Source organism: Carlito syrichta, unplaced genomic scaffold, assembly GCF_000164805.1.
Source record: "Carlito syrichta isolate Samal-C Ts95f unplaced genomic scaffold, Tarsius_syrichta-2.0.1 Scaffold308192, whole genome shotgun sequence".
Lineage (NCBI taxonomy): Eukaryota > Metazoa > Chordata > Mammalia > Primates > Tarsiidae > Carlito > Carlito syrichta.
The window spans coordinates 1,278,143-1,289,408 of NW_007252288.1; the positions used below are offsets into that span (position 1 = coordinate 1,278,143).

The 11,266-nt window shown below is 52.9% G+C and overlaps 1 protein-coding gene across 1 annotated transcript in view; it reads right to left on the reverse strand.

Moving 5' to 3' along the window:
* The window catches only part of CUL4A (cullin 4A), a 41,631-nt gene extending 38,300 nt beyond the window's left edge, over positions 1-3,331 (reverse strand). The window contains exon 1 of the mRNA XM_021716129.1: positions 3,232-3,331. The gene's annotated coding sequence lies outside the window, so the exon portion shown is untranslated. The remainder of the gene's footprint in view (positions 1-3,231) is intronic.
* Positions 3,332-11,266: the final 7,935 nt, after the last annotated feature.

The window sequence follows — 11,266 nt, forward strand, 5'->3', positions numbered from 1 at the left end:
CCCCCCCCCCCCCCCCCCCCACGTGACGACCCTGCAGCCTCTCCTTCCGCCCCCCGCCCCCGGTGGCCTGCCACTTCTGCCGCGCTGCTGACGCTTCCTGGGCAATGACGGCCACACCTGGGGCCGCCGGCTCTGTCCCCAGCGTTGCACAAATGCTTATCTTTACATTTCTGCCGTCCCACTCGCGTGTCAGCTCTGCTAGCAGACGTACCCCGCCAGGGCCAGGCATCACACCCAGCTCCCGACAGATACTTAGCAAAGTGTGCTGGCCCAGTGCAAGGCCACATTTGTTAGTCCACGCGCCAATCCGTCTTATCACCCCGCCAGGGACCTCTGTGAACACGCCCACACTGGGCTCCTGCTCAGAACGCCACAAGGGCTCTCAGATGCCCAGATTCAAGCCCAGTTCCTCAGCAATGTCTACAAAGTCCAAGTCCAACTGCAACTTAGCCCCACAGCCACGAATCCCCCAACTCTCCCAAGTTCTGGCTGTGCCAGCCTGCCGGCGGCTTCTCCCACCCCTCACACTCTGCGGCCCAAAGCCTCAGCCAGGGAGGGACAGCTCCCACTCACCCCTCGAGAGGCAGCTTCGGGGCTTTCCTACTGGAAGTGTCACCTCCTGGAAGTGTCATTCTGAGGAGCCAGGCCCTGCAGCTCCCGTCCCGACTCTCAGCTTTGAACTCAAGATGCCACTTAATAGGGACACTTACTATGCCAGTGCTTCTTCTTTCTCCTTTTTTTATTTTTATTTTATTTTTTGAGTTGGAGTCTCACTCTGTCGTCCAGACTGGAGTGCAGTGGCCGCTCCTGGTCACCGCAGCCTCGACCCGCTGAGCTCCGGCGATCGTTCCGCCTCAGCCTTCTGAGTAGCTGGAACTACAGGCGCGTGCTACCACGCCCGGCTGATTTTTTTGATTTATTGTAGAGATGAGGTTTCGCTTGCCCAAGCGGGTCTCGAACCCGGGGGCTCAGGCAATCCACTCACCTCGGCCTCCCAAAGCGCTGGGATTACAGGCTGAGCCACCGGAGCCCGGCCCACTTTTAATTTTTTAAGCGATAGGGTCTTCTTTCTCCTTTAACGAAACAAATCGTAATTTGCATAATCATGCTTTCGCCACAACACCAGGGAAACAGTGAATCCCCAGCCTCGGCCTCGGACCGGGACATCTCGGAGGGCAGGAATCTGGCCTGGTCACCCCCACTGTCCTGTGTTACACTGTGTTAGACCAGAAGTAAGCACTGGTGAGTGAACTGATGAACATGTTAGTCAATCCACAGGGGAGGGTAAACTGGCAGGAGGATAACCGACTGGGTCATCAAAAAGTAGTTTTCAAGCAAATCGGGACCCCAACTAGATTAGGAGCAAGCAGCCCTAGCGACTCTTACAAGTGCCTGTCTGGAGAGACTTGGGCACCTGCTGAGGGCATCTTCCACCCTCGGAGCCAGGCCACTCCCCAGGCATAAACATCTGGAACGTGGGTTCCTGGAAGCGCATGTGCTCCGATGCGTGGCCAGCTTCTGGGGCCCTCACAGGTGCCTCCTGAGATAAAGGGTTCTCTGGCCAGGTTCCAAAAGGTCGTGTGTGGTCACCGTTATCTCGAAAAACCTCACGGCCTTTAGGAAAGAGCTTGCCAGAAAGTACCATGGAGGAGCATTTACAGAAGCCAACACAACAGCACGCAAGCTGCCTTCTCTCCCCCGCCCATGGGGACCTGCAGGCGGCCGAAACACAGACACCCTGCCCCGGCCATCTGGGCTTCACTGTCAAGGGCTTCTCCACCAGCCACGCAGCTGCCCTGAGGGCTTCTCCGATGAACTTACGACGGCTTAGTTTCCCAAGATCCGAGAGGCAGGGGAGAAAAGGTCCCCTCAACGAGAAGAAAATTTGGAAATGCGCGAGTCCCAACCACCAAGTGTGCACATGAAGAAACAGGCGTCTAGGCACGTAGCCACATGATCTTCTGTAGCTATGAAACCTCCTTTCTTTTTTGTTTTGTTTTGTTTTGAGTTGGAGTCTCACTCTGTCGCCCAGACTGGAGTGCAGTGGCCGCTCCTAGTCACCGCAGCCTCGACCTGCTGGGTTCCGGCGATCCTTCTGCCTCAGCCTTCCAAGTAGCTGAAACTACAGGCGCGCGCTACCACGCCCGGCTAATTTTTGAGTTATTGTAGAGATGAGGTCTCACCAAGTTGCCCAGGCGGGTCTCAAACCTGCGGGCTCAGGCAACCCACTCACCTCGGCCTCCCAAAGCGCTGGGATTACAGGTTGAGCCACCGAGCCCGGCTGAAACCTCTTTTCTAATTCTTACCCCTTGAGACATGTAGGTGGCTACAGTAACGGGGAGGCTAGGGAACAGGACTGAGGCTGATTAAAGGATTTTCTGCAGGACGTTAAGGAGCTCAGCCTCCCCTGTGGATGCAAGCCACAGATGGTGTGGCAGACAATCCCAAGATTCCCAGTCCCATGGACACGCCTCGTGTCATTCCCTCCTCTGGTCCGTGGATAGGGCCATGAGTAAAAAGCGTTCACCATTCCCTGGTCTGGGTTACATCGCACAAGGCTCTGCCTTAGCAGGTCAGAGAGACAGGCTCCCCTGCCAGCCCAGAGGCAGCAAGTAGCTACACGGTGAAAGAAGCCGAGAGCAACCCCGACCAACACCAGGAAGAAGGCCGGATTCAGTCCCACAGCCACAGGCACCAAACTCTGCCCACCACCTGCACGAGTGAGGAGAGGACCTGACCTCAGAGGTGACACAGCCTGGCTCACACCAGGGTCTCACCTGCGAGACCCTGAGCAGAGAAACCACTGGGCCATGCCAGACCCCCGACAGACACAGCTGTGAGCTGGGAAGTGGGTGGCGTCTTAAGTTGTCAAGTTTGTGGGAATCTGTTACACATCAGAGATATCCAATACACATAGTTTCTGCTAGAGTCAAGGATAGCAGAACTCAAGCTCTAACACATTTTTAGAACTCTTCCTGAATACCCTAACCAGACCCAGTAAATGGACACTGTTACACTTTAACGCAGATCAGCAAGCAATTTAAAGTAAATTCCCCTTAAACATCTATCTTGTTGAGTCACGAAACAAATGCCAGTTTTTTGTTCTATAAACAAGGGAGGACTTAAAAAACGGCTTCAGAATTAAGGGTGCTTGGAGGGTCTTAATCCCACTGATGGCCGGTTTCAAAGGCTCTGGGGAAGAACAAAGCTCACGAGTCAAAAAAAGGATATTCTCTGAACTGAAGGATTTGTGCTTGGACGTGGTCTTCACAGACCTGGCGCAGCTGCTTGTAGAGTGTTGGGGAGACTTTGTGAGAACAGAGGTTTTCCACAGCCTAAAAAGAGAAGGAAGACATTAAGTGTTCAGTATCAACGAGCTATAATCATAGCAGAAGGCACCCACCACCTAAGTAATCTACAAGCAATTGACTGGTCGATCTTGGGGTACTTCTTGTCCGACACTGCGGTCCCATCACAGCTGGCACCATGGCGAGTAACATCAGTTAACGAGGGCGTGCCCTACCTGCCGGACCTCACCCTTCTGGCATCTACAAGGCCCACAGTCATCGGGGGCCTCGGAACAGGCGTGACCCCGCAACCTCTTTCTGGACGCTTTGAGTCCCTGGTGGAGGTGGAGTCCTGGAAGTGTGTGTGAGTTCACCCTGATGACTGCACAGAGAAACCACAGCTCGGGAACCAGAGACCTTCCCCTGGAGCCCTCCTCCCAACAGGAGGGAGGACATGAGGGGCTCTGTCCCCCCACTCTCACTTGGACAGTACTTTTGTCCACAGGCAGCTGAAGACTCCCGGGTGACACAGGCCCAGTTCATCTGTCTCTGATTTATTTTTCTGCATGCTAGTTGTGTAGCTTACTCTGATTTTATCTTAATGAAGAAATGACAATTTTTTTGAGGCAGAGAAATTTTACCCACATTAAAGAAACACTGTTCATTCTTACTTGTTCTAATAAGATTTCCTTTCAAATCTCATGTACAAAACCAGAATCTCATTCAATTCAAATATGAAATACAGTAAATAGAAATGTAGTTTTTCTATCAGCAAGTTTTGAACCAAAATTGGATTCAAAAAATGTGAAGACATATAGAACAGAAATACTTTAGAATCTTAATTTGGCCAGGCATGGTGGCTCACACATATAATCCCAGCACTTTGGGAGGCAGAGGCGAGAGGATTGCCTGAGCCCATGGGTTCCAGACCAGCCTGGACAGTTTGGCGAGATCTTGTCTCTACAATAAATCAAAAAATTAGCCGGGTGTAGTGGCGTGAGTCTAGTTCCAGCTGCTTGGAAGGCTGAGGCGGAAGGATCGCCGGAGCCCAGCAGGTCAAGGCTGTGGAGGCCAGGAGCGTGCCACTGCACTCCAGCCTGGGTGACACAGTGAGACTCCTATTTAAAAAAAAAAAAAAATCTTATCTGGGTATGGTGGGGACACCTGTAGTTCCAGCCTGGGTGACAGAGTGAGACCCTGACTCCCCCGCCCAAAAAGAACACCCAGGATAACAGCATGAGAAAGGCTTTGCTCCTATAGTTAATCATTAGTGAACTCCACAAACATAATTATTATTACAAAATAAGTATTTTACATAACATATGAAGAAGTGTACTTTCTCTGGCAAAAAACGTAGATGGGCTTAGTGGTACGTGTCCTTCACGAAACAGTCACTTGGGACCATTTTCTGGAAACTTCATTTCCTGAACCGAGAGTTGATGTCCTTAAAACGACCTTTCCCCAGTATGACATGTCACTGCTGAATTGTGTGACCCATGATTCCTCCTATGCACCCTCCTGGCACGCGCATACTATTGGCATCAGCATTTGGAGCTCTATTTTGTCTTTAAAACTGCAAACTCAGGACCTTTCGAAATAAGTAGCCAGGCCCTGGGTAACCCAGGTTCACAGCAGGTGCTGAGTCACACACACATACCCCCGCCTCTGGCTTCAAATGACAGCACCGGCCACCTCAAAGGCAGGCAGGCAGCCTTTGTCTCTGTCTCTCTCCCGTCTCTGTCGCCTTGTCCCCGCCTCTCTCCCTCCCTCCCTCCTCCCTCGACCCCGCCACTTCCCTGCTGGCAGGGATCCTGGAAGACATTTTTGCAGGGTCACAGAAGCAACACAGCTGAGTCTCCCCCCAGGTACACTCCTGACTTGTGCTCCTATTTCGAGACTTAGCCACAGCTCCTCTGGAGGGACAGAGCTCCTCGTCAAACAGCGCGGTGTGTGTCGCTAGTGTGTTCGGCCATTCATGGTTTACAGAACCCCCGAGAGAAAAGGAATGGGCGCCAATCCCTTGGGGGCGGGGGTGAGGGGGTGGGGTGGCAGCACCCGGAGTCTGCTGGTCCCAGTCCCTGGAGGTTCTGCTTGTACTTAACACCAAAGTTGGCCAAGGGGGAGACCGCTTCTCGGTTACCCCAACACAGACTCTCTCACCACAGCTGCCTTCTCATCAGCAGGTTCTTCAGGCGACTGTCTGTACGGGCACTGGCGAGTGTATTAAAATAAAACAGACACACATTGAGTGTCAAATGCTCATCTATTAATAGTGCCACGCCGTCACCCCCGAGTGAACTCACTGCTACTTAAGCCAAATGCTTCCTGTGGACAAGGGCAGTCCCTGCCCTTGGGGTGGAAGACAGGACAGACAAGTAAGCCGTGGGGTGAGGACGCCACGGTGTCGGAGTGCCCCTTCTGGAGGGCAGACGGTCTGTTCCCCCAGGCTAGAGTTGACACTCGGGAGAAACAGGAGCGAAGCCTATCACAGGCTGCAACTCCTACAGGAGAAAGCGGGCAGGCGCTCAAGGTGCTGACACAGATGACATGGACAACACGCAAGTGAGCCCCAACTGCCTCCAAACCGCAGGAAACCCAACAAACACACGCGTCATGCCCAGGGCCTGTCACTGATGGGGACAAGGCAAAACCCACTCCCCATCTGCGGCCGCAGTAACAGGCAGTCCAGGGTGGGTCGCCCTCATCCAGAAGCGCAGGGGACCGGCTCCTGCAGGACGCTCGCCACGCTGGCCCCCAGGTGCTGAGGGAACAACATGGGAACTGAGTGAGGACTGGAGCTAAGCGGAAGGAGACATCGGGAAGCCTGGGGGCAGTTGTGACCGACAGGCTGCCCCCCCCCCCCCCCCGGCTGCGCGCCGCCATGGCACGAGCTAGTTTCCAGCTCTGGCTTCGGTGTCGGGAGGCAGCGGCTCGCCCAGATGACCAGCCTCCCCCTTCTGAAGCTGTCACCAGGCACCAGCATCTCAGGGACATCACTCGGCAACTCACCAAGGATGGCCCGGCTGTCCTCAGAACTTGGAGCTCCTTCTAAGAAGTCCCCCGCCAAAAAGCCGCGCACCCAGTCTGAAACCAGCACTTAGCCTTTCTCTGAAACTCTTCTGGGAGCAAGGCCTTCGTCTCCTGTTGTCTCATTGTGCGATCGAGGCAGAATAAGACGCAGGATGGGCTTCCTTCAGCCAGCAGCCCAGCTCCGATCTCAACTCAGGTCTTCAAAGCACGCTCCCTCCCCTCCCTGGAGGAAAATGGCCAGGTGGACAGGAACTGTCCTTCCTGTACGTTGATTCACCCTCTCCACCAGAAACAAAGTAACGAGCACAGGACCCCGGTGTGTGGACAGCAGAAGCTGCCTCCATGGAGGACCAGGGACCTTACTCTGGGAGACGAGCAAACTGAAAAACCCAACACCTGGCCTCTGGTGAGAGCTGGTCCTCTCCCATGGGACTCTCGGGCACAGTACACACCATGCCACCTACACAAACACCTGGACTTGGCTTTGAGTCACTGAGTCAGACGCACTGCCCACTGCCTCGGAGGTCAGCCAACTCGCACAGACTTTTTTCCTATTTCCAACCCACTCGCTCTCAGAAGACCCAGGCAGCTGGTGTCTGAGACTCAGCGAGAGCCCAGCCGGCCATCTACACTTGGAGAGATGCCTCATTCCAGAGATGAAGCGACTGTCACCTTGGGGTGAGCACCCCCGGCCCACAGGGTTTCACCTGGGACACCCAGACACCTGGGAACACTGCACACAGCAGCGTCTGTTGTGACGATCTGTAAAGCAAGTCCACGACTTTAAGCCTGTAATCCCGCACCTTGGGAGACTGAGCTGAGTGGATTGCCTGAGCCCGCGGGTTCAAGACCCGCCTGGGCAACTTGGCGAGACCTCATCTCTACAATAAATCAAAAAATTAGCCGGGCGTGGTAGCGCGCGCCAGATCGCCAGAGTCTGGAAGATCGAGGCTGCGGTGGCCGGGTGAGACTCCAACTCAAAAGGAAAAAAGAAAAAAAAGAGAAAAAGAAAAGCCACAGGCCAGCAGATGCCAAAGAGCCAATTCTCCAGGAACAAAGGAGTGTGAAGCCGTGTCACGTGCATTTAAAAAAAAAAATTTGGGGGTGGGCCTGCAGCCTCCATGCGAGATGCAGTGGAGAGATTGGATTAACTTCTGATCGAAATCATGAGGGGAAAAAAAACCTGTCAAGATGCCCAAGACAACAGCTGTCAAGGCACTGGGCATCGGGCTGTGGAAGACAGTGGTCTCTGAGAGACAGGAACAGGCCCCACAGTGCTGGCTTCCGCCAGAGCTTCCAGGCTGTGGTGCAGGGGTCCCCAGGGCGTCTGCAAGATGGGGGCCCGGGGAGAGGTGTGGCCCAAGCGCACCCTGGAGATCTCCAGGGACCCGCATGTACAGCAGGGCCTGACCCGCACATGGGCGAGAGGAAGGCCCCCGGGCCTGGGAAGGACCATCCCGAGGGGCAGAGTAACAGTGCCTGGGGCCACACGGGCCTGGAACAGTAGTCTCCACCAGGGGGACAGGAAGGCCCCGGCAGAGTGCTGAGGGGAATTCGGCTGCCGTGCGGGGCACCCAAGGCTGGGCACAGCACTGTTCCGGCCCCGTCTGATGAATCTCGGAAGCAAAGCTCAAAAAGATCAGCCTGCTTTCAGACAGCTGAATGGTGTCCAGAGCAAAGGCCAAGAATACTGATGGGAATGCAAAAATATACCCAACACACAGGCTAAGAGTGCCACTGCTCAGTATCCAATCCAAGATTATCAGACATGCAACCAAGGAGGAAAATGAGGTCCTCAAAGGGGTGAAAAAGCAATCATTCAAAACCAACCCAGAGCTGACCGGACAGGATCAGCACATGGGGGCGACGAACAGCTACTTAACTATGTCCCACATGGCCGAAAAGTGGAGATGCATGATATAAGGAGCCAAAGTGAACACCCAGAGAGGAAAGCAGGGCAAGATGAAAATTAGCCCAGATAACAGCAGATCAGACACTGCGGCCCAGGGAGCTGGAAGACACAGATAGGCTGAATAGCTCTTTATCTACCCAAGAAACTTAATTTAGGTTTAAAACCTTTCCACAAGGAAAGCCAAGATGGCTTTACTAGGGAATTCTCTCAAGCATTTAAGGAAGAGATGATACCAATTCTATACAAATTCTTCTAGAAACTGAAAAGACTTTCCAACTCATGAGGCCAACACCTTCCCTGTGATTACAGATGCAGCAATTAACAAAACATTAGCAAATTTAATCCATGTCAAAAAGACAATGCACACACTAACCAAGTAAGACTTACCCCAGGAATCTAAACTGGTTTAATACTGAAAAGTCAATCAATGTAACGAACAAACCAAGAAACCAAAAACATATTATCACCCCAATAGATGCAAAAGAAGCTGGCAAAATTAAACATCTGTTCCTTATAAGAACTCTCAGCAAACTAGGAACGTAAGCGGACATCCTCAGTCTGATAACAGATATTTATCAGAAAACCCATAGCTGCAATAATGGGAGACTTCCCCAAGACCAGGAATAAGACAAGGATGCCCACTCACCCCACTTCCAGAGGTTCTCAACGATGTAGTAAGGCAGGAAAAGGAAACACAAGCACAAGAGGAGACACCAAGAAGCAACATTACCTATTCTGTGACCACAACTGTGTCTTGAGAATGCCTAAAGAAATCTGCAAAAAACCTCATAGAAATAAGTGAGGTTAGCAGGACAGCAGAATATAAGATTACTGCATTATAAACAGCAAGAACTAGAAATTAAAATATAAAATACCGCTTATGCCATCAAAAATACAAAATGCACCTGGCGCAGTGGCTCACGTCTGTATCCCCGGCACTTCAGGAGGCTGAGGCAGGAGAATCACTTGAGCCTTGGAGTTCAAGACCGGCCTGGGCAACATAAGGAGACCTCGACTCTACAAAAAAAAAATTAGCTGGGTGGGGTGGGTGTGCATCTGTAGTCTCAGCTACTCGGGAGGCTGAGGCAGAAGGATGGTCTGAGTCCAGGAGGCTGAGGCTGTGGTGAGCCAGGATCGTGTCACTGCACTCCAGCCTGCATGAAAGACTCAAAAAAAAAAAAAAAAAAAAAAAAAAGTTGAGGACCTATACACTGAAATTAGAAATTGCTGAGAGAAATGAAAAAGTCCTAAATGAAAGGAGAGTGGTTCCTGGTGACTGATCAGCAGACTTGATATTGTTAACAACAATTCTCCCACATTGAGCTACAGATTCTAAATAATCTGTTAAAATTCTCACACACTTTTTAAAAAAATGGAAATTGGCAAACAAATTCCAAAACACATACGGAACTACAGGAGTCAAGACAAGCCAAACAGCTCTGAAAAAGGAACCTGGAGGGTCAGTGCTCCTCAGTGCCACGATTCATTCCACAGCTTGTCCACAGACACGCATTCTTGTTTTTTCTTTTGAGTTGGAGTCTCACTCCGTTACCCAGGCTGGAGCGCAGTGGCACGCTCACGGCCACCCCAGCGTTGACCTGCTGGGCCCCGGCAATCCTTGTGCCTCAGCCTTCTAAGTAGCCGGAACTACAGGGCGCGCTACCACGCACGGCTAATTTTTGACTTATTGTAGAGACGAGATCCCGCCAAGTTGCCTGGCTCAAATCCACTCGTCTCGGCCTCCCAAAGTGCTGGGATGACAGGCTGAGCCACTGAGCCCGGCATTGTTGACAAGGCAGCACAGGCAGTTCGGTGGGGAAAGGGCGGGCTCTTCCACAAGCAGTACCGGCACAGCTGGCCACTCCGAGGAAAAACCCCGCAACATGTAACAAAGTCACTCCACACAGATCACACACCTCAATGGAAAACCTAAGCTCTAAGATGTCTTGAGAAATGCAGGAAAACACCTCTGTGACTCTAGATGAGACTTCTTAGTAGATCCCAAAAGCACAGCCCACAAAAGAACGAACAGACACATCTGACTTCCAAGTTTAAAAGTGTGGCTCCTCAACACAGTTCAGAGAATCAGAAGGTAAGCCCAAGAAGAGGAGGAAAACATCTGCATGGTCAACACTGGACATAGGACCTGTGCGCAGAATGCATGATAAATTCACATCCTCGAGAAGAAGATAAAACAACCAGATAAAAAACGAGCAAAAGATGAGAACAGACGCCTCATCAAAAACACACAGAGTGCAGGTGAGCACCCGGAGACGCTTCGTGTCAGGAGGAGGCTGCAGATGAAAGCCACCCGAGGTTCCACCAGGCAGCTAACCTACTCAACAGCTGGAATCGAAAAGGCTGCCGACACCGAATGCCATGCTGCTGAGAGAGCACACGGGGCGGCCAGTTTGGACAACAAGAAGTTTCTCTCGAAGGTACACTTTCCACAGGACCCTGGAAACTTACAGTTCGACATCTGCCTGAGGAAGAGAGGACCGCCAGCACAGACCGCTAACCGCCCCAGCACCCTGATTCAGAACAGGTGCCATCCACCGGTCACCACCCAAGTGTCCATCAGCGGGGGATGGAGCGCCCACAGTGCTCAGGGATCCGGGGACACGGACCTCTACCACACAGCGGGTGACTCAGGAGCACTGTCCTAAGGAGCCAGACGCAAAAGACGGGAAAATGCACCAGTCCCTTTGGACGAGCTTCCAGAGCTGGCAGCACGTGGAGACGGAGAGCAAACCAGGGCCGGCCAGGGGTGGAGTCCCGGGAGGGGCGGGGATTCCTGGGGCAGTCCACCTGCGGACGCTTAGGCCAGCACGCGCTGAATGTCGGGGATGCCTCGGTGAGGTTGGTTAAAGACCAACCAGCTCACACACGTGGCGCAGAGGCCTTCCGGCAGCGCTGTCTCCGGCTGGTGGGGCACAGGCGCTCTGGGTGCTCTCGTCCGTCCCACGCTTTCCCCCCATCGCCGTCACCGGACAAACTCCGTGGGACACGGTGTGGCCAGCCGGTGGGCAAGCCAGAC